We start from the raw sequence: 23,607 nt of genomic DNA, 5'->3' as shown, positions 1-23,607 counted from the left end.
AACTGACTTCTTTTTTTTCTTGAAAAGAGAAAATCAACAGGTGAAGAACCACGTGATCAGACAGAAGTTTCCCTCCCTCCATCTGTCTCTGTATCGCGCAGTCTTCGCAGTACATCACCCTACAGGAGGGAGAGGGGAGAATCTGAGTTACCCATTTAAAAAATATAATTTAAAAAAATAAAAAACTGACAAGGCACTGACGAGCTCATGAAACACCATCTTCCCAGCAAATGCTCCACTGCCAGTTGTTGCTATTGAAGTTTGTGAAGGAGTTTCTCCTTCAGCCCAGGACAGAATTTCCCAGCAAAACCAGACAGCTCTGTGACAAACCCACATTCAAGCTGCTGTGCTCCTGAACAGCTACGTGCATTGCTTCTCCCTCTGTAAGGCACCATCATCCCTTCTGCTTGTAATTAGGATAGATGAGTGGCAGTTAACAGTGCAGAGGTTAATGGCAATTCAATTCACAGTACACCACGGGCAGCTCAATGGCACATGGATGGATGTAGGCATGCACTCATCTGTCACCTCCTCCACCAAGCAGCCCGCTCCCAGTGAAGGTGTACGCCATCTTCCCTTAACTGCGCTGAGCACGTTGGGTTAGGCACTCAGCAGGGTGCCCCAGCCAGAGCTATGCCTGCCCTGCACCCTCTCAGGGCTGAGCAGGGGGGACCCTCTCTCTCTTAACCAGCTATACAAGGCAACCCTTCTCCTACCTTTGAGGCCCTAGTTTGGCGCCTAATATCAGGCAGGATTATCCCAGGCCATACATGAGGCTCCATCCCCTATCTTTCCCCCCATTCCCCACTCTGCCTTCCCCCGGCAGGTAGGACAGATCAGGAAACCCAGGCACACAAGGGCTGGATGCAGCATCCAAAGAGCAGCTGCGCCAGCACCAAACACAGAGGAAACACAGTCTCACCACTCCCACTTGCTCTCCGCTTTATGCGCCAGAGAATTGCGTTAGCTGTCTGTCATCAGCACAGCACAGCACGCACCCACGCCCCCTCATCTTATTGTCCACCATGACCTTCCTCTCCGTCTCTCCAGCAGCCTTCACAAGCGCTGGACTCCCTGAAACCCCCTCCCATGCAGTAAGCCTGGCCCCGACTCTTTGATTCCAGATGAAGGTTCCTATATTTGGCTGTTCTGACATAAACAAACTATTTTCTTTAACCTAATTTACCAAGAGGCTCCACTCAGCATCAGGGTCATCTTCATGGGTTACCACTCTCCCAGCATCTACACCTGCAAGCTGTCAAGGTTTTCTTTGCAAGCTACAGAGAAAGTTAAATAGGACAGGGCAAAGCTCCAGTTCTGGAGGACTGCCCTCCTAATGTAGTTACCAGCATGATTTCCAGAGAACAGTCAAGTCAGAAAGGCGGCAGCCACCACCTACTGTGTAACATCCAACCTGCAAACTGGAGCTTCAGAGAAAGCATCTCTGCAGAGATCTCTGGAGAGCCTTCATGATGAGGAAGAAGGGTCCTACCACTGTCATAAGCTGTCAGTGACTGGGGGATTTTTTGCCCGTGCTTCCTAAAGTAATAAAATTTCTGGAAGGATCTGTGTGTTCAGCCTGCAAGCCCTAGAGCGGCATCTGAGTTGTCCTGGGACAGGTTTGGGAGATGTGGGATGTTTGGTAGGTTGCACTACTGCTTGTGGAAAGATTGCAGAAGAAGTCAGGCTTGAAGCAGGTTTCACATAGTAGGACCATGGGATTCCAAGGGGTGTTTGGGGAGAAAGGGGGAGACCAGGAGATGCTGACGTTTCATTTTCTAGCAGTAGAAGCACTGCTAATTGGACACGTGCTCAATTCAAAGATGGACCAGGACTCCGCACTCCCTTAGCTTACCACATGCTGAAGCTTTCATTTTACTTTGCAGCATCCGATGAGGGTCTCTCATGGGAGTTTGATGCATTCACACCACTTTGTTAAGAGTTAACTGGAAGCGTTTGTATTTCTTGACCATCAGTCAAACTATAGTTGCAGTGGCCCTGTGAGGGAAGAGTAGCAAGACAAAGAGATTGGAAAGCCAATCCGTAGGTGTGCATCCTAGGTTTCTCATGCAAGAAAGTCTCCTGTGACATCCTTCAAGATGTTTAGATACTGAAAACCAGGAAGAGGTGAGCCCATCTCCCACACTAAACAGCTTTGTGTTGTCCGAGACCGTCCCTGCAGCTTCGGCTGAGCAGGAACCAGTTGTGCAGCATGAGTGGGATGCCAGAGCTGCTGCTTATCTGTGCTGGTAAAGGTTGGAAAGAGGTAGCAGCCTTCCTGGAAACTGTGGTCTTGTAGGTAAAGCAACTTGTGGAAAAAAGAGCTTTTGGAGGTCTTCACTGCCATCTTGGAACTGACATTGCCTACACGTCAGTTGGAACAGGATTTAACTTCTCATGCATGGTAGAAAGAAAGAAAGCCTGGCTGCTGTTAGTGGTTAGGAGACTGCAGTGAAGTTTCCCAACTGATCAGTAAGTTTTAGGGAAAAGAGTTTCTAGACAGGAAAGAGAAACAAAATAGGCTCTTAAAAGAAAAGTACTCCAGTTTCCTGCCACTGGCTCTGGCGTGGCATGTTCAGGCTGCTGCCCTGCAGACTGCTCGGTGGCCCTGGCACAGGCATCGCTCCACACCAGCCAGGATCTAATTGCACAGGGCTCGTTCAATTGTCCCAACTGAGACCTCACCCATGGGCTGGCCAGGAGCCCTGGCTAGGAGCCTCCTCTGTTTCTTTTCTTTCATGCGAACTTTGCCCACAGTGGAGTGAGGAGGCCAGTTCCCAAAGCTTGGGCACAGCCCATTTCACCCCGGTACAGCCTCTCCCCAGTGCTGGCAGGTGACTGTGGGGCAGATGCTCTCTGCCTGCCACCTCCTGGGTGAGCCCGTGGGAAGCCTGGCCATGCTCTGCTTTGGAGAAAAGCCTCCACACCCACAAATTGCACGAGAAACTGTTAACGGCTGCAGAAACGATGACTACGAGGGATACCCAGAGTCTTCACTGTCGGCTGGTGGCATTGCTGCAGAGTTCGTCCCAAGCTGTCAAAGGCAGAATCTCATTTGCTGCCAAATGCTCAGGAGCCTGGGAAAGTCCCTGCTTTGGTGCCCACCCTGAAGAACAGGGTCACATTGGAGATAGCCTTGATATTGCTCCTGCTAGAGAGTCATAGCAAGGCTGGTGGGTAAGCATGTAACAGAGTGCCTCGGTTGCCTCTGCGAGAGTACATGTTCAGGAAATATGGGAAGGGAAACAAATTGGACTTGTGCCCTGTTCTGATTCTTTGTGTATGAGAGGCTGGAATTGTTTTGTTTTCTGCTTTTTCTTACATAAAAAAAAAATCAAACATCAAGTTGTGTTTTGGCAGAGGTCTTCTCGGAAGATCTAGAGAAGTGGAGTGGGAGGTTTTGCAGTTTCTAGTGAAAGGGGGAGAGGAGGAGGTGTTGAACTGCAAAGGTTTTCTCTTCCAACTGTTGGTTAGGAGTAGAGTTAGATAAATGTTAGCTAAATACAGACTGCTTAAAACATTTTTTAGGAAAAGCAATTCTACTCGAAATTCGTCAGCTTTTGCTTGCACTGTCATAATACTATTAGTTCTCCAGTGAAGAAAAAACAAACAGGGTAGACAAGACCTGAATTGCTAATGTAAAAACAAGAAACAAAACTATTTTTTGTACCATCCTCACAGAACAAAGCAGTTGACTGAGTGCCCATTTCTCCTTAGCTTTGCACATTCTTTGCTACTTCTTCCTCTTACCGTAAGTGTAAGAGAAAGGAGCACATGGGACTTATACTTTACTTAATTGCAGTGCAAGATGCTTCACCCTCTTCGTACTCCCAGTGCAGAGGACCAGGGGTATTGCTGACCATGACAGTGACAGGGGTCTAGGAGATACAAGCATACAGGCCAGGCAAAACTGGTTTCTCAGGTCTAGAAACGGAGATGAGGATTGGAGCCTCTAGACGGAGGACAAAGCTGGCAACTCAGCCTGTCAGAAGATATTTCTCAGGTGGAGGAAAGAGCATGCCAATGGCTATTTATGAGCCTTGGACCAGTTAGCGGTCCTCTACTGACCGGTCCTAACCAAACTGTCTTGGCCAGAAGTAAGGACCTCAAAGAGCAAGCCTGGAGCAATACACTTATTACAGATAGGTTTCCAGAATGTACCTACAGAGACGCCAGCTGGAAAAATCAGCTCAAGTCATAGGCAAGATGATGAAAGCAATGGTCTGCTCAGCATGAGTGAGTGCAGACAGCCAGGAGCAAGTTGCAGCAAACTGAAGAACAAGAAAGCGATGAACCTCTGAGGCACCCCGGCTGGAGGAAGAGGGGACACTGCCCTGCCTCTGAGCAACACTGTGCAAAACAAGACCAGCAATAAGTGCAAGACTCCTGACATGGATTATGATGTTGAAAATCATCCAGCACTACCCCTAAACAAGAAGGATGCAGTGAAGAAGACAGAGACAAGTGCTATCATGTCATCAAAGACTTTATTACAGCAAGGTTATAATACCAAACCTCTCACGGACCAGGTGACTGTGCAAGTAAGGATAGGTAAGGATGAAATAAGTAACATCAATGGGCCACAGGGAACTGTTTCATACATTAGAAATAAAGACAGGAACTTTGCCAACAGATCACTGGCAACTTCTAACTTGTCTCCCCAAGAAAAATTAAAAGTGAAACATATATTACCAGGTAAATTTTCTCGTAATTATAAAGAGCTTGTGTGAGCATACAAGGCAGCTCTGGACAATATTGCCAGGACCCCCTGCACCCCAAGTAATTTTACAAAAAGCAAACAAATAAAACCTCTAAGACATACAAGAGAACTTGAACTTCATCCCTCAAACAACTTATCCACATGGGATCCAGTTATCAATAATATATGCCAGGCACACACATGTGAATATTGCAGAGTTTTGTGATTTCCTGAGGATAGAAGGTAAAAGGAAAAAAATATGTCAAAATACCATAGAAGTCCTCATGAAAATAAACAGGCTGCTCTGAATGTCCTCACTATTAATAGATAGGAGAAGAACACTAATGAAAAATATGTTCCAGACTGATCCTGCAAAAGATCAGCCCGAGAAAAGAGCTAAATATTATTGACAGGTTTGCCCAGGAGCGTGAGGTGGCAAGCACAAAAGGGTATGTGAGATCCCTTCCAAACCTCAGAGACCTACAAGTGGACCAGTTGCGACTAGAGTGACTCAATCAAAACCGACATGGCAATATTCTCTCTAGCTATGAAGGACAAAGAAAACATCAAGTAGACTTTTTTATTCATCATGTGGAATAGATATTACTTGAAACAAAATTCACCTTGATCAGCATAAAGGTAGAATTTTATATTAATCACAAGCAAATATCACCTTAGAGGATTTCAAAGTGATTGCCAACAAGGCAAAGACTCACAGAGCAATGCACCAGGATAAAATTCCTGCCATTTTGTTCCCGCAGCTCTGTAAAGAAAGCTTCAAAACAAAGCTCCATCCTCCCAGCTGAGCCTGGGAAAGGAATCTACCCCTAAGGATGGGAAAAAAAGATGTTCAAAATTTCCTCAGCACAGAGATTTAAACTACTGTAACAATCGGGATGGAAACATGCTGTTGCCCGTTCCAAGGCAATTCTTTTTGCATAACAGCACTAAGCAGAGCCCACAACACTGTCAAGAACAGGCTTCCAATGCAACTTGGGTTTTGTCCTATTCTTGCACTGCCCATATTTTCCACATCATTTAAAAAAATAGAAGAATAGCAGCTATCATGTGTCCATATTATATTGCCGTTCAGAAAGTCTTTGACAGGACAGATGGAGACTTTCCATGGCAGATATTCTCCAACACCAGAGCAGCTGCAGTCACACTGGGCACACTGAAGGTCCATCTAGCCCTACATCCTGGCTCCAACAGCAGATGTTCAGGAAAAGAACATAGGTATGGAGCACACACATAGTGATTTTACTCCCCCCCTCCCCCCCCCAGGTGTACTTTCCACATTCCTCACCCCAAATATCTGTGGCTCAAAGTCTTACTGAGCCAGGAGACTATCATTGTATTTAATTGCCTTCAACGGATTTTCATCTTCCATTACTATCTACTCACTTTGTGAGCTCTCTTAAAATTCTGTCATCTACAGCATCTCCTGGCAATGCAATTCACAGCTGAACCATGTGGTGTAGAAAAAAACTAATCTCTATTATGTTTTGAGCCAGCCTCCTGATAATTACATTTGATGATCCTTATTTCTTCTATTAACAGAAAAAGCATATGATCATCCCATGTTCAACTCTTCCATTGCCTCTCATGATTTCATAGACCTCTCTTACATTTCTTCCATTTCTCTCTTTCAGGCTGAAGATTTGTGGTCTGCTAGAAATCTTTATTACCTAAATCTAGAGTAATCATCCAGACACCAAATGTGATCTCCATTCATGAGTTAAGAAACGCTCAGTGCTACCACTGAGTAACAAAATCAAATGTTTCTCCTTCCCTGAGCTGAAACCAATACTCACTTCTCTGAAAAAAATGGCCTTTTTCAGGGCAACTACGGTTCCAGGTTTGGACAGCACGGTTGGCAATCTGCGCTTATCTAAGAACAGTTATCTCCTGAGTGACAAACAGGATGCAACAGCATACAGCCAGCCTAGTTTGAACCAGCTAGCAGCAAACGAATCTTAAAATCGGAGGGAAAAAAGTCAGTATGTCCTCATACCATCTCCTAGAAACAGGATCCTTGAGACTTTCTGATGCATTTACTTACCTAGGCAGCAGTTTTCCTAAATCTGGTGGCTTCATCCACAGTGGATAGCACTTTTTTTTGCAAGATCAGCAGTGTAATTCCAGCACCCTCAGCACCAAGCTCTTTAGCAATAGTGCACTAAGCACAGGTCAAAGTCTTAGAAGAGAGGTAGGTCCGGCCAATAGCAGTTAAATAGCTTTTATCATGAATGCCTGCAGCAGATGCTCAGAATAAAATGGCCAGACATAATGAAAACTGCTGAGATCTTATGGTGCACAAGTCTACCCACAGCTGTACAAACAGCACAGGAGAGAATTGTCTTGGGTAAGTCCTACAAAAGCTGGGCAACACGTTCCCTAAACAAACTCTGTTATAGGCAAACCCCAAATGAAAACCAGCCTAGTGTGATCCCTGCAAAACAAAAACAACTACAGCAGTGATTTTATAAGGGAACAGTTTGAGAACATTAAAAACATTTGTCCATTATGGGGCTGTCTGACAGGGACAAGCTCTGCCTCCCGCACCTGGCAGGTGAGATGTGCGTACGATGACCGGAGGTTGGACTGGAGCTTACCAGGAGCATCAGAACCAAACAGATCTCAAGTATCATGACCCCTGCAGTATGAGCAAGGCCCTTACACACTGCCTGATCTTTCTGGCTTGCTATAACCTCTTTATTATAGCTTTTGGGCTTTGTGATGCCCCAGACCTGAGTCCCATCTCATGACACACAGCATTAGTGATACTGTAGTAAAAAGGGTCTCAGCTGTTCATACAGCTGATCCATGTAGTCAAAAGGCCTAATTTTATTTTTAAAAAATGCATTAAATGTAATCTTAAAAAGCCACCTTTTTGCCTTTGAATTGGTGCATTGATGTTCCTTTGACTTTTGCCTCATGATATAACATTACCCTTCGGAAAGAAAAGGGAACCAAGTTTTAAAACATTTTCTATTGGAGGTTTACATAACTTCACAAGATAACATTGCTAGACAACTTCATGTAATAGTTTACAGACTTGTAAGCTTTTTAATAGCAAACCAAAATTATTGTCTCCTAATATCACCTGACTTTGGAGGAGCCTTGCCAGTTTCCATCAGCCAGGAAATCTGTTCCTTGGGCTCATTCACAGAACATTTTGAGCATCTTTGGCAAAACATTGGCTTGAGGAAGACAGGAAGAAGTTACTCTGAAATAAACTCAAAAGTAAGTGTATAGACAGCAGTAAGCAAAATACCAGAGTAATTTCATTTTCATGGGGATGCACAGGCACCAAAATGTCCACAACATGGCATTTCAGCATCCTCGTGCCCCTGACACAAAGCAAAATAGAAGCAAAAAACAAGTTGTGTTGTTGGTTGGGTTTTGGGTTTTGATTTTTTTTTTGTTTTGTTTTTCCTCCACTGAGGGATAAGACCTTCCTTTAAAATAAGCACATAAAGCACTTGATGTGGGGCTTCTTCCTAGCAGCCGTGCAGAGGCAGAAAGCTACTGTGGTCACACCTCTGCTGTTGCTTTTACAGGTACTTGGTAGAGAGGGAACTAATTGCCTGAGACTCTAGAGCAAAAGCTACTTGAAGGCAGACCTTAAAGCCCAGTTGTGGAAGCTTGGGGCTCCTTACACAGTCTGACATGAAGGACCCAGCAGACCCACAAGAGAGACAGCGAAGGCCCTCTTCACAGCAGCTGCCTCTCCACACAAGTGCATCTACAGCAACCTGCCAGTTAGGGGACGCAGCTCAGGCCCCGCCAGCTCCAAAACACTTCAGTGCTTCAGGTACTGCAGTTCCAGGAGTGCCAGCCCCAAGGGGTGCAAACACCATAGAAAATCAGCAGATTAAAGAATAAAAGCGGGCTTCCAGTGGTCTTGCCTAACAACTTCAGGTTACCACAGGGAAGATGTTTCCCATGCCAGAGAGGGTCCTGCTGGAGCACTGCACCAGCACAACAACGTGCAGACCCAGTCCCAGCTCAGGCTACAGTCATCTCACGCCAAGGCCCTCTGCGCCGGCTACCTTCTGACACAGGAGTGTCAAGCAGCTTTGTACACTCGCACACACACACACTCAGCTTCAGTTGTCCTTCCCTCCAGCTTCCCCTGCCCCTCCAGAGGGTCAGAGGAGCATCACCCACCAGGGAACAGGCAGCATCACAACTCACCTCACCCTAACACTATCTCAAAGCACAAATTCAAGGCCTCCAAGATGCCTCTTGGTTGATTTGCTTTAGCAATACTGCACACAACTGTGGAGAAAACAGCAGTCGTGGCATTGACCATAGTTAAGGATTTTTGTTAGCTCACATGCTTCAGCTGGAAATCATCAGCTGATCAGCAATATTTACTTATCATTAACATCAATTAAAAAAATAACCCTAAGGAGCTCTCAGTGACACAAAAAAAGTTGTGAAGGGATTTCACCTGCTCTGCATCACTTCTCACCTTCCAAAAATAATGTGGCTTTAATGACTCCTCTTCAGTGGGCCCTTTGCTGCCTGCTGTTGGTTACACTGCGGTGTTTTACAGGTGCCCCATGCAAAGAGAAGAATGATTTCTTGCTGGGACAAAATGAGGTGTGAAGTCCCTTGGCAGGGCTGTTTCATGGGTTACATGCAGAGCAGAAGTCCCTGCCAGCACATCACACCAGCAGCCCGCCTCCATCCCCAAGGTGTGACACCTCCCTCACCCCCTCCCTTGGCAGCGGCAGGGCTTTGGGCACAGCCGGGTTGCCCGTGGCCTCTTCCCTGCCCTGTGTGAGAGAAAAAAATCGCTGAACAGAGAGTCGAGCTTCCTTTTGTTTCCTTCCCCTGTCATCACTTTGAATTGTTGAAGAGTATCTTAAGTTTTACTGAATCTTTAGGTGGTGAAATAATCAACTGTAAGAACATTTTGATTCTAATAAGTTAGCCCCTATGGTAGCGTTATGTATTGGATGCTGCGTTACTTATTATTTGAAGCTGTGTTGCTTGAAGTCCCTATTCCCTATTCTCTGGACTCTCTAGACCATAACCAGAGCACCTAGGTTCTATTGTATATGGGATGAGTTATTTGACAACCTGGCGAGGTGGATATCAAGCTGGCCAACTTGGCAACAAAACTTACTTTTAAGGTGTCCTGAAGTGAACTGCCTTCATTATAATACTAAAAAACACACCCACAGTTCAAGAAGACCCTTGCCCAGGTGAAGACCCTTCCCCCGCGCAAGCGTAGTAACAGAAGAGAATGACATAACCGATATTATAATTATATGTAAATCATTAACCAATCATTGTAACTGGGAGTGTACTACCTTATATTTTTTGTGTATAAATGTAACAGTGATTTAGCCATAGGTGTGCTTGATTTGTGGAAATTCCACCTTGCACCTGGTGCCGCAATAAAGAATGCCTACTTTCTAAAACTCCAAATTGAGTCTTAGAGAATTCATTATCTGCCGATTTACGGTAACAGAATCACCACGCGGAGGGTGCGTGGTGCCTCCAAGCACTGCGGTGACACACCGAGCCCCGGCACTGAAGCCGGGAGCACCGATGAGTGCTCACAAGTGGCGGGAGGAGGCACCATGACGTACATGAGTCACGATTTTTTTCCTTGCATTACTATGTGATCCTCACAAAAGAAACATAAAGCACGCTCTCCATCTCTCCTTTTCAAGCCCACGTTTTTCTCAAGGAGACCAAATCCACGCCATCGCCCAGTCTGCAGGCAGCGTCCCAAGGCTGCCCCCCACTTCTGCTCGCTGCTTCCCATGCTGGTGCTGCTGGATCCTTGCTCCTGCTCTGCATCTACAACCGCTCCTTGGCGGGGTGATGGCGGGGGACCACGAGACAGGAGCACCTCACAGACACCTCCGGTGAGGAGTCAAGCGCTGGAGGGTTTAAAACCAATGCAAGGCTGCAAATGGAGCCTGGTCACCCTGCATTTACAAAGCTCATCTGGAAACCCCGAAGCAACTCTCAGAAAACCCTGCTCGCCTCAGACTTTCTTTAGAGACTAGATAAAGCAAGAAAAAAGTTTGCACAGTAGCTGCTTTTCCTTTTGATAGCCTGTTTCTCCAGCACAGACAGAAAAGATAAAGGGAGCTCTATGGGGAAGAGATTTGCACTGAAGAATACTTCTGAGTCACTGCTCAGTGAAGGAAATAAAGAGCCTTAGAGCTTCTTGCTCACTTACAGAAAAAAAAAAAATGGATCATTGGTTTTATTTGGACTCCCCTAGGCAAAGCAGTTACCTAAAGTACAATATATTTTTATTGTGCCACTGGGAACTGGATGCAAACATTTATAAATCTTCCTTTGAGGAGGTTATCACTCAGCTGTTTTAAATAGCTTTGTGTGATACAAAAATCCTTAAATCAGACACCCCTCGCATTTAAAAGGGAGGCAAGGGCCCACATTTGGAAATGCACCGTGTGCTGTCATGGATGAAGCCCCCCTCTCCAACAGGAGGCTGAGGCTGAATTGCCCCCCAGCAGACCCCCAGTGCCATCATGTGGGCCAGGACCCGCCGGAGCTGGCCCGGCGCTGGAAGGGCAGAGCACAGCCCAGGCATCTGTGGGATCCCCTGGGGCAGGCTGGGGGCAGCAGCTCCCCGCCCCGGGTCCACTGGATGCTGGGGCAGGCAGAAACGCGGTGGCTCAAGGCTACTGGAGCCAGTGGGATTAGCTGGCCGCTGCTAACAGGAATGGAGTTTACTCATTTAAAACTCGCTCAGATATCTCTGTATTCACTGCCCTCTCTTCGGGATTGCAAAGCCAGCACGACATTGGCAAGATGCAGTTGTGCTAAGGTAATGGCAGTCTAAGGCTGCAAGAGAGGTAAGGAGTGCAGGAAGATATATCTTTTATTATAGCAGCTGATATGTCAGAAGAATTGGACAAACTCTGGCCCAGAAAGGGTTTGGGTACCCTACAACTTGCCTTTTTTGCAGTTGTGTTAATTTATTGAACAAGGATGGAGCTTGCAGAGGCTGTGGAGACCACAAAGGGCTTGTATGCAATCTGCTCGGTACTGCTTAGCTGCACTGAACTAAAATTAGTGTCGCTAAAGCAGTATAAGTCACTTTTCAGGCCACAGTAATTAAAAGGTGTCTTTTGAAATAGTTTTCTCCTGTACATTGAAGGAAACATTCTCTGTCCCTTCCAGTACAGGAATTAGGGGCAGAAAGTGAAGCCTGCTTCAAAATGAAGCCCAGCTCCAAAACAAGCAAAAGAAAATGGTTCGTCAGAGAGCAGGTGGCCATGTGGGACTCCTTGCTGCATGATGTTTTGGATGCTAAAAGTCTGCATGCATTCAAGAGGGAGCTGGAGAAGTTCCTGGAAAAGGAACCTGCTGAGGGTTGCTACATGCACAGTGCAAACCACATTTAGCCCAGGAAGTCCCTGAGCCAAAAATGGTTGGAGGCTGGAGGAGTATCTGATGTATCTGTTTTCTTCTTACTTTTCTCTGTGCACCCATTTATGACGACTTTCAGAGACAGGGTGCTGGGCTAGATGGACCTATGGCCAGATCCTGTATTGCCAGTTTTGTGCTCTTTTAAAACAAGCCACACTGATCCAAATCATTTTTACACCAGTATGACAGTGTCTGTTCATTGGGACCAAAATAAACTACGTGGGACCCGTGTAAAGGAAGGGCTGAGGGATGCAGAAATCTAAAACAAGAAGTGAGAAGAGAAGCCCGTTCCCAGGAGCAGCTGCACCACAGAAAGCAAAGTTTTCTCTGGATGATCCCCTGGCCCTTCCCTTTCCTCCCCGGGCCCCGATGAGGACAGCTACAGCTCGCCAGCTCCTGGACCAGGATGGTCACAGTGCCCTCACCAGCACCAGAAGGAGGACCATCTGCAGGGACATAAAAATACAGATAGGAACAGAGCAATTCCCTCTCGGGCTGGGGGCTCGCCGTTCCCCCTCCTCATGGACAGCCCTGTTTGTCTGCACAGCATGTTTTGTACTTGTTTCTCTTGGAGTACCAGCCCTGAGTGGAGGAGCAGAGGGGCGGACAGATGCTGGAGTCCAACTGTATGGCTAATCCTCAGCCATAAACACAGGCAAAATACAGTATCAGGCTGCTTTTTTTCCCTCTGTATTTTGAAAATGTTAACAAGAAGAAGTTTCCACTTCTTCAGTCCCCCGTGTTGCCCCTGCTTCCTAAACACAGCTGAGCTCTCCCCAGCTCTCCATCATAGCAGTGCATGTACCCCATTTGGAGGCACAAAAGGGAGCATCATTCAGCCGGCATCACCCCAAAGGGGTCTGTCCTGCCTAAGGAGGCTCAGCAGGAGCAGCAGAGCCCCCCAGCTGATTTCTGTGGGCAGGGAAGGGCTCAGGAGCAGGAGTTACTGGGGCTACTGGCCACACTGGGCAGCAGCACAATGCTCCCAGCATGGGCACGTTGGAACCAGTTTGCTCAGTTCTCAGACGTTCTCAGTTCTAAAGACCTTTCAGAAAACCTAAAGAATAACAGTAATTAAATGCAAACCAGTGCCTGGACATAATCAAGTAATGCTGGCCTGAACGATGTAGCAGAGGAAGCCAGCGAATGTGTACCCTAGTGTCAGAGTAGCGCAGGTCTGTCCCTGCACCACAGTGAGTCTCACCAAGGCCACCAAGCATGAGTGAAGCATGAAATCCAGTCGGCAATAGGCAGTCAGTCACAAGAAAACATCTTCCTGGGGGCTGTTGACATTATTATTCTAGATCAAGAAGCAAATCCTACGTGTTAGTTACTTAGTAGATGAAGTTACCATGCCAACTCATATGCTACCTTTTTTTTTTTATTATTATTATTGCAAGAGTAGGCAGCGCTCCCTTGAGATTTCACAAAAGGGGAGGAAAAATGTCAAAGTGCCAAGAATATAATGGAATTTCTAGTCTCAACCCTCTTCCCCATAGATCTGTTTTTCAGCATACATCCCTCTCCTTCTCATGGCAGCAGCGAGGCTAAGCCAAGAGACTCTCTGAATGGTAATTAAGTGGCCAGCCCACGATATTGTGGTGCTACACTTCAGTAATCCACAGCTCTCTCCCCCGCTTTGCACAATTTTCAGGGAACTAATGCAAGGAGCTGGTGCCAAATGATTGCACAGCCTTCCCCCAGCCTCTCCTTGACTTCTCTGCACTTCTTTCTTTGTTCACTGTTTCTCTCCTGTCTTCCCATCTGTCTTCTTTTCCTCTGCTGGAAAGATTTTTATTTCTGCCAGTTACTTTCTTTTTTTTTTCTCTGTTGTCTTTGCTTGTTTTCCTTTCCAAAACATATTATATTCCTGTCTCTTCCCCCACTCAATGCTGCCCCTTCTGTTCTCCATCACCTCTAAGACCCCCTTGCAGAACACGGACTCCCCAGGGGAGCAGACGTGGGTGCCTCCAGCACTGGGATGGGTTGGGGAGGTAGGGAATTAGCTGTCTGTACCAGTAACAATTTCAGATAGGCACCAGTTCAGCACGAACATGAGAAAACCTTTGCCTGACAGAGCAGAAGTGCTGCTGTGCCCAACCTTGCTGGAGGCAGAGCCCAAAGTCTGCCTAAAATTAGTGCACTTTGCTTTCTGCCTTGGGATTAAAAGCCACCCAGGTCCAAGAAGCGTGGGTGCTGTAGCCTCTCCTGGGGGAAATCCAGTGATGCAGAACATATGAAAAGAGAGGGGCTGCGGGGAAGGGATTGAGGGCAGGATGCGATTCCTACACCTCTTTGGGAACCTGTGTAGGCCTTGTTTGTTGAGGAACAACAAGGCTCTTGAGAGTCTACAGAAAAAAAGGTGCATTCAGTTAAACGCAGCCACTCCTGGCACTGCCTCCTGGCACAGCCGGGAGTCCTTGGCGCAGTGCTCAGCTGGATCAGCGCAGGAGCCACTTGTGCCCATACACCCGACGGTTGGTTGTGTCAACATTGCCGTTTGTTTGGAAGACACGCAGCGGTGACGGGGAGATGATGCCTGGCAGGGGCTGTGCGGCTGCAGGGGAGAGGTAGGGAGGGCGGGAGTCCCTGAGCTGCCCGCCACGGCGGGGGGAGGGCGGCCAGCCACTCGCTGTTCCTGCAGCAGATGTGGGCAGGGGGACGCCAGCCGCCACTTTCAGATCTTGGTCCAGATCTTACATCTCTTGTTGTATGAAGACACTTGAATCCAGGGTTTACCTTCACCGCCTAAGAGCCAGCTCTACCTCCTAAGAAGGAAAAGCACAGATACTTGCACTAGTTTCATACCCCATTTTCTTTAAGACCTCCATGAGAACCAAAAAAATTGGGCACAGACCTTTGTACCAAGTAAAAGTTCTTTCAGGACTCGCCTTTGCATCATTTTTCCCTGCTTATCTGTTCACAGCCCTGGTCAGTTAAGTTCAAGGATGTGATACGGGTCGTGACTCAGCAGTTGGCTGCGGCCAGCACCAAACAGGATACATTAATTTGTGCTGGTCAACATCCAAGGCCAAGTCCTGCTTTTTATCTTATTTAACGATCTTGGCTATTGACCATTGTATTCAAACGCAGTCAAGCGCAGTGAAGACAGGCCATCCAGAGGTGCTCCTCGGTTTTTCACAGACAATTCAGCAGGTAAATATGAATAATTACTGCATTTCTAATATTATGCAATGTATGCTGATGCTTGGCTTTTTGTGGTCAGGTTTCACACATCTATTTGACTTTTCTTGTTACCACTAGACCCCACAACACACGAAAGCCTGACTTAGCGATGCATAACGGGGCGTCCCAAAAGTGCCCAGTGGCTGCCAGCTCTGCTCCCACCAAGGCTGGTGGGCATGAGATAAATCCACACCGACTTCACACCACCTGCTCCCCCCAAAATATAAGAAATATTTTAGAAGTGTCAGGCTCAAGCAGAAGCAATCCTTAGACTTTGGAGAGGCCGCTCACAGGAATGAGGACTATCCCCACATATCAGTGCTGCTGAAAGGATGGAGAGATTGGAGGCTGCGATTTGAGAAATTACACCAGTGCAATTACTGGTTTGCACATAATGACCTGAACCATGGCTTGTGGGGGGTTTATTTTCATCTCGACGCAGTGCCATAGCATGGTGGGTTGCAGAATGTGATGCAGTGTGTAGTAAATCTGAAACCAAACGGCACTTGCACTGAATAACTCAGAGCCCACAATCACAGCTTGAGCAGAGGGTGAATTGCATTTCAGAATAGGATGTTGAAAAAAAACCCAACAAAAGCCTGGAGAAGTTTAATAGGAAAATTTGAAGATGCTTGTTAGTTATATTCTTTCGATCTGCTAAAAATCAATAATATATTAGAAAGAAGTGTTTAGTAGGTCAAAGAAGAGGAGATGACTGACATTCCTCTGCGATGTGGTACAAAGATAATCATCACGAGGCCAAACATTTTTCAGTGTCAGTTTAGCAGATGAAGCCAGAGAGAAAATTAAAATGCGGGAGACAAAATGTGCGATAGCCACAGAAGCAATACAAATTTGGCTTCATTGTTTATCCTTTGATTTTTTAGCAGGCTGGGGAAGATATTTGTGCTTGGATTTAAAATGTGATTTATCAGTCCCATTGCTATTTTGCAATCATAGAGAGGGAGGATTTATACACTTTTCCCCCTCAGTGTCATCATCTCTCATCCTCATTCTCCCTTTCCATGAAAAGGTCTCTCAAATGGCTGATTAGAAAACAAAGAATGCGGAAAACCAGAGGAATGCCCTTGGAGTTTTGTTAATTCAAACGCATCTACGCTGGCTCTTCTGGGGAATTGCTAGAAATGGCCTAAAATCCAAATTCCTGCATAAGAGAGGGCTGAAGCCTGACTCAGACCAGAGCTGCGTGGTTCCAGCACCTATGGGCTCCTGCAAACACCTAAATGCTGCAGAAGGGTAAAACAAGGAATTCAGAGGGGGAATGTAATTTCTGTCTGTGCAGGCGCACATGGGTATTTTCAGAGAGCAGCAACCTGCGAAAAGGTGATCCTCACCACCCGGCAGCTCTTCACAGGCTGGGGAAAACCAGCAGCAATTTAGGACTGGGTTTAGTGAAGTTGTCACTGGAGTCGGGGGAGGTTTTGGTTGGTAGTTGGGGGTGCTCAGCCAGGCTGTGGAGCCCCAAAACCCCTGGTAAGGCTGAGCACCTACCTGCCAGGCACTTCCCTGGGAGGAAGGTGCCAGTCTCCCTTTTGGAGCCTGCTCTGCATTGCACCAGCGACAGAGCAGTCCCTGGAGCAAGGCTGGGCAGCCACCTCTGGCTGGGCGACCTTGTATGTATCCAGGTGAGGCTCTGGCTGGCCAAGGTATGTTGCATGACAGGGGACACCAAAGAGGACACCAAGTATCACCTGCCACCTTCTGCCATCCAATTCTACCAACAGATAGCTGAAAGCAAAATAGGGAGAAGGACAGGAAAGATCAGGCAAGGTTTCATGTAAAACACTTAAAAAAAACCCCAAACAAACAAACAAAAAAAAACCCTGAAAATTTTTAAATTTGACTCATGAATGGATTTCTCCCTACACAAATTGCTTGGGTGGCTGCTGGCCTGGGAAACCAGGCAAGAGGGATGCCCCATGGCGTGGCACCAGTCTGCCGTCAGAGTTGCGACTCCCTCTGGGACTGCCCAGCTCCAGGGTGTCCATCCATGTGGCTGTGGCAGAGCTCTGCAGCGCTGCTTCGTGCGTGGGATGCAGGTTTGACACGGCCGTGTGCAGAGGAGGGAGCTGCTGCTTCCCTGCGGGGAGAAGGGAAAAAGTCTCCCTCCGGGAAGGGACGGTGCTGACAACCACCGGGAGCCGGGGCCTCGCATGGGGCTCCATAGAAACAGGCAGAAAGCTCAGCTCGCTCCCATCTGCTGACTTCAAAATTGTTTTTTTTTTTAATTATTTCTTTCCTGCAGTGGCAGCAATAAGCCCATCCAGTGCCGGCAGCATCGAGAAGCAGCGAGGGTCCCGGGCTCCCAGGTGGGGACCCTGTCCTTGGGGCTGATGTGGGTGCTGTGCCCACAGCGACACGTTCGGCAGGGGCATGGGCACCACTGCAAACCGAGGGGCTGGCTGCAGGACACAGCTCCCAGGTGGAGGGAGCAATGCTCCCTGGAGAGCCCAGCTCTGCGGTGGCACAGCTGAAGAGGGCTGCATATCCACGGCACTGAGAGCTTCACCCATCTTCCAGCTTTCCAACTAGTGCCCGGCTGTCCAGCACATCCTCAGCTCTACAGAGACAAGTTTGGCTCAGTCCTAGGAGGGATGTGAACCGGAGTTTTCTGCGTACCAAGGCTATGCTGTGGCTTGTAGGGCATGTCGTGTCCTCAAAACTGTGTCGATAGTGTTAGGTCAAATTAAACCACATCTGTTGGTGAAAAAGAAGAAAGGTCGGCAAGGTTTGCCTAGCTAGGAGGTAGTGCAGACTGATGCGGGTTGCTCAACCTCAGCCACGCCGCAGCGTGTTTGGTGCTGCACAAACCAAGCATCGCTCGGAGGAGTTTTCTGTGGACTTGGGGACGAAGTCACGGCTGTGCTGCCATGACACTTGGCCCCATCTTGGCAGTGAGAGGGACAAAGTGGTCCAAGCCAGGCTGCTGGGCTTTGCTCTTGGCAAGCCACGTGAGAACCAGGATGACAGTAGGGTCTGGGTTGGCAGGGCACAGTGACCCTGGGGAATGCGGCCCTCTGAGATCTCCACCCTGCCCTCTCCTGCCTCTGCAAGCGCCGATTTCATCCCCTTCCAGTGGGGCAGAGAGGAAAGCTGGGTCTTAAGTCTGTTACCATGATTTACTTCCATTCCTGCAAGATTTGCTGGGCAGAGGCAGACTGACTTTCAGACCCAGAAGTAGAAGATTTCTCACCAACATGATTCAGAGAGTAAAATAAAAATAATTTTGTGCTTTATTCCTCCTCACCCTGCCAGCGCTAGAGCATTGCAGAAGGAAGGAAGCAGAGAGAAACACTACAGGAGGGTGAAATGTGCATTGCAAGAGTTCATATGAAGGGAGATGTGATGGCCTGTGGTTCTTTGGTGTCCCCTACGTATGTGCACGTGTTGAACACACCTGTCTACCTATGCAAGCACATGCAGACAGGTTAAAATTACAGCACGCATTGGGGTGACGTAGTGGCACGTGGAGGTAAGTAAATACTCGGCAAATCTGAAGCCTTTGTTTCCCAAGTTGAAAGAAAGTCAGTTCTGTCTCCCCAGGTCCAACATTGGAGCAGATTGTTGATGCTGGAGCAGACAGAGGCAATTAAGCAGATCTTTTACTTTCTGGCTTTGGCTCCGGTGCAGTGAGGCTTTTGCAAGAGCACCTTGGGAGCCCGGGACACCCACGCACCCCAATGGCAGCTCTGTCCCCCCAGTGGCACAAACCCCATGGCAGAGGGGAGCGCACTGCCGGGTAGCATCTCCTTGTTTCACCCCAGATAAATCACAGCTTCCCGCTAACACACGCACAGTCAGCCCTGGCACTGCAGAATTACATCTGCTCCACTTGCCTCCTTTTTTTTTCCCCCCTGGGGAAATGCGATATATAGGCTTTCTTAAAGGGCCACACGGCACATGCAAATATCACCTGTCAGGGTGTGCAGCGCAGCCTGATTTTGTGCGACAGCCCCCAAACACCTGCGGTGTGCATCGGCGGGGGAAATCGCTGCCACTGCACTGCACCAGCTCCCTGTGCTGGTGGCAGCCCTGACTTGCTGGAGGAAGGCAGGGCCGGGGATGTGGAGGCAGGGGACGGCCGAGCGGTTTGCAGAGTGTTTGCCAACAGAGCGAGGCCGGAGGAACCGAGCTGCTGCCGCCCAGCGGGAGGAGATGCGTGGGAGCCTGTGGGCGAAGGGCAGCCATGGAGGGTGACCGGGGACTGCAATGCAAGCGTCCATGCTTCCCCCAGGCAGCTGGCCCCCGTTTTGCGGCAGGGTGGCCCATGGCCCCAGAAAGCCAGTCCCCACAGGGGCGCCTGTACAGGAGTGGGCTTCGCCTGTGCCCCTGCAGCTGGGGCTCAGTGGGGCCACAGCGGCCGGCTGGGGCTGCCCGCCTCTCTAGCCGGCACATGTGACCCCAACAGCTGCTGCCAGCCTCTCTAGCAGGCACATGTGCCGCCATACGCTGCTTTTGCACCAATTTCTGCAGGAGCCACGAGGAGGAGGGGCAAAATCCACCAGCACGTGCGAGCGATTCATTGTGTCCCTGTCACTGCTTAAAATCAAATTAAACTCTACAAAAAAGAAAACGGCATTTTTACAGCAGCACCTGTTATGCTACTGCAATTAGGGCTCCATTATAGCCCCCCCACTAAAAGGTTTCAAAACATGGCTATATAAATCCCCTCGGACTGAAAAAGAAAAAATTTGCCATTGAACTGGTCCGTTTGGAAAGGGCTGTGGACAAACAGGACTGACAGACGGCTCTCGGGGCTGAGTGCTTTGGGGAGACTCAAATTATACACTCAAGCCACTCGACTGCATAGGTGATGTTCAGCCGGGGTGTGAGCAAAAGCTGTTCCCACTGACCTCCTCAGCAGCTGCCTGTGATCCCACTGCTCCGGGGGGGTTCTGGCACCATTTTCTACTGGTCTCCAGTTTTCCATAGGGATTACACATTTAATAAAATAAAGTACAAACTCCTAGGACTGGTTTACAATGGCATCATTAAACGAACTTGAGTGAGCCGGAAGAGGCACACGGTGTTTTGCAGCAGCACCAAGGGTTTGCAAACGCTCTAATAACTAATTAGGAGTGACTGCCTTCAGTGGGTTAATAACCAGCTACGGCTTAACCAGTTCACTCTGAACAAAGCAACATCATGATTTCTGCACTGGCCAGATGTGGATGCGCCAGAAAGGTCTGACCACCCCACCATTGCTGCACAGAAATGATGCACAACTCGCTGCAAATGACGGGAAGACTGTGAGGGTCAGATTGATGGATTGCACATGAAATAGTTTGGGGCAAATCAACCGAAGAGAGTGATCGGGCTCTGACGCTCGCCTTGAGTGTGGCTTGGTCATAAAACCTTTGGCTGCCTCACACGGACAAGGCCCCTCTGCCATTGCTGACCACCCGCCCTCGCAGCAGTGGCTTGTTAAGCGAATTATCTTCACACCGATGAGCACCTGCAGGCATTCATTGGCACAATAGATCAGAGCAGTTTCAGCAGATTTATGGATTTAGGGTTTATGGAGTCATTGATATGTGAATTAAGCACTGACTGACTGAGACTAACTCTTCAAAAGGAGTCATTATAATCTCTATAGAAATATAATGATTCCAGTGACAACATCTTCAATGAAACTTCAAAAACACTTATTTAAAAAAAAAATAGTACCGAAATACCAGCCACCAAAGGTAAGGAAAATTCAGCTTTACAGAGATCGGGCATTCAGGCTTCATCCGGGGACATGTTCAGTAAAAGCCACTTCCACCTTCCCTGGGGCATTGTTGTGGGCACCACAGCTCACACTGGTGTGGGCAATGCAAAGGTGTGATACATGCACCCTCCGGCACTGGGAGAAAGCCATGGACTCGTAGTGTTATACAGATAAGAACCAGTCTGCACCTTTCCCCCCTCCATCAAACCAAGCCTGGGATTAAGCTGGAGAAAGTTCAGCAATGAAGAAGAAGAGGCCAAAGAGGTTTCTTATAAGGCTCTGCTGTTTTTTCTCAAGGTCCTTGTGCTTGAGAATATCCTGCAGCAATGTGGCAAACAAATATTAACCTGTAAAGTTTTTGAGCACTGTGGACTAGAAATTTTGGTGCAGTAAAGCAAACCTCTGCAATAGAGGACAAGCTCCTGCCGACTGTGACCTCCCTGTCCCCTGCAGCAGAGGCAGCGCTGAGCTCCCAGCTCAGTCCTTAGCCTCAGTGACACATTTGCAACAGCAGACATCTAGCTGTGGTGACATCCCCAGCAGGCAGGTGCCTTGGCTCCAGAAGTTGTTTGCTCTTAGCCACCTCATTTAAATAACAGAGTGGTCAAAGTTTGCTTGAATCACTCAGCAGGGCTTTATCCCCGCTCACAGGCTGCTGGCCACAGGGAAGCAATCAGCCCTCAGCCACCTCCAAGGGGAAACTCTCCCTGTTAAATGCCACCACCTCCAGGCGATGGGGCTGGTTATCCCCCCAGCACTGACAGACCTCTGGCTCCATCCCACTGAAGCCCGTGGAGTCGCACCATGGTGAAAAGCCATGGCATCACACTGGTGTTTTGGCAAGGCGTAGGGTGAATTACGAACAGAGGCACAATCATGTAGATAATCCATGGTCACTGTCATGCACAGAGCGCTTCTGTTCTTCAAGGTCTGGTTTGGCAGCTCCTGTGTTGAATGGGATGAGGGCACCCTGCTCGGTAGGACAGCAGCTTCTTTCTGAAGTCAATGAGCTGTGACATTTCAATCTCAAGGCTGCTCCCAGGGCTGGGGTGATGGACTCCGCCCTGACCTTGCTGATGTTCGCTGCAAACTAATGGGCTACCGAGCGCACAACCTAGACAGTTAGTGTTTTGTGTGAAGAGCAATTACCATCCATCTACTCATCGGCTCACCACTAATGAAAAACAAGCAGAAGGAAACACTCGGCAGACGGCACCACAGTGTGTCCCTGATGCACCAGCTGAGCATCCCCGGGAGCAGAGCTGCTGCCAGGGTGGGGGCAGCGCACGGGCACTGCGCCCCGGGCCCCTGCTGCACCACGCAGCACTGGGGCTGACGGGGACGGTCCATGCTGTGCTGGTGAAACGTGCTTGCAGAGCTGTTGCAGCGAGTGGGGAGCACTGGATTTGTAGCTCAAAAGGCCAGTGCCAGGTGAAAGGGGGAGCCTGTCTCCCAGCCACGCCATCCCCGTTGGCCTCGCGTGAGGTCCGCCATGCTTCAGCACAGCTCCTGGCGTAGCACACAGGGCTGGTGGCTTGCTGAAAGTGTTAAAACATTTTTGTTATACCAAAAAAGAATAAAACCATTGTGAGAGGTCCTGGTTACACAGGCCTATTTCAGACCTCTTCTGGGAGGAGGGGAAGGAAAACTTTGATGCTTATCCTTCAAAAGCATCTAGGATGGGCTTTTGCAGCAGTAGCAGCTCTCATGGAAAAACCTCCTGGCCCACCTTTCTGCAATGAAATGAGCACTCATGGTTTTGTTCCCCAGCGTAATATTTACTAATCCCAGTGGTCTCCTTCCATGGCTACACAGAAACAGTGTAGGATGCCATCACACACCCATCCCTGGGTCTGGAGAACCCTCATCTCCCAGGCAACTCTCTTGTGCTTTGCAGAAACGCATCTTCCAAATGCTTCCACTCAAGCCCAGGGGCCAGCATCCCCTCTGCAAAAGCCAATCTCTAAATCACAACCTGCTTCTTCCCTGCTAATGGACTTTTCAGCTACCCCCTACACCCTAAGACCAGGAAGAAAAATATTGCAGGTGAAGCAATAAATCTCATTTCACTGCAAACCACCCCCCAGGAGGCAATGGCTGCATAGGCACATGCAGCTTCTGAGCATGGCTTTGCCTCATCCATCACCAATGATGCTGTTAAAAATATCAGGCCAGCTTCTCTGCTGCAATAAACCACTGCAGCTCCGGATCTCCTCTGCCCACACAGGCTGAGATTTCAGCCCCACCACAGGGTGAGTGAAACCTGCAGAAAGGGAGCAGGTCACAGCACACCCCGCCGAGGCCATGCCGGTTGGGCTGCCGAGGCTGGGAGTGGGGATCCAGCACAGCTTTCTGCAGGTGCATCGGAACAATATTCCCCCCCACAGCCTCAGCAATGTGTTTTTCTCCTGACACTTGGAGCTGATGAAAACCTCGGGGCTGCAGAGTGGTTTGTGGGACCCCCCCATGTCACTCTCCCTGCCCCTCACCCCCACCAAGGAGCACTGTGCCTCTGGAGCCTTTCACCGTGCACCACAGGTGTTAGATGCAAGAAAAGAAA

Source organism: Pygoscelis adeliae, unplaced genomic scaffold (assembly GCF_000699105.1).
Source record: "Pygoscelis adeliae isolate BGI_AS28 unplaced genomic scaffold, ASM69910v1 Scaffold130, whole genome shotgun sequence".
NCBI lineage: Eukaryota > Metazoa > Chordata > Aves > Sphenisciformes > Spheniscidae > Pygoscelis > Pygoscelis adeliae.
The sequence above is the reverse complement of the archived record's forward strand: the minus strand, read 5'-3'. Positions refer to the sequence as shown.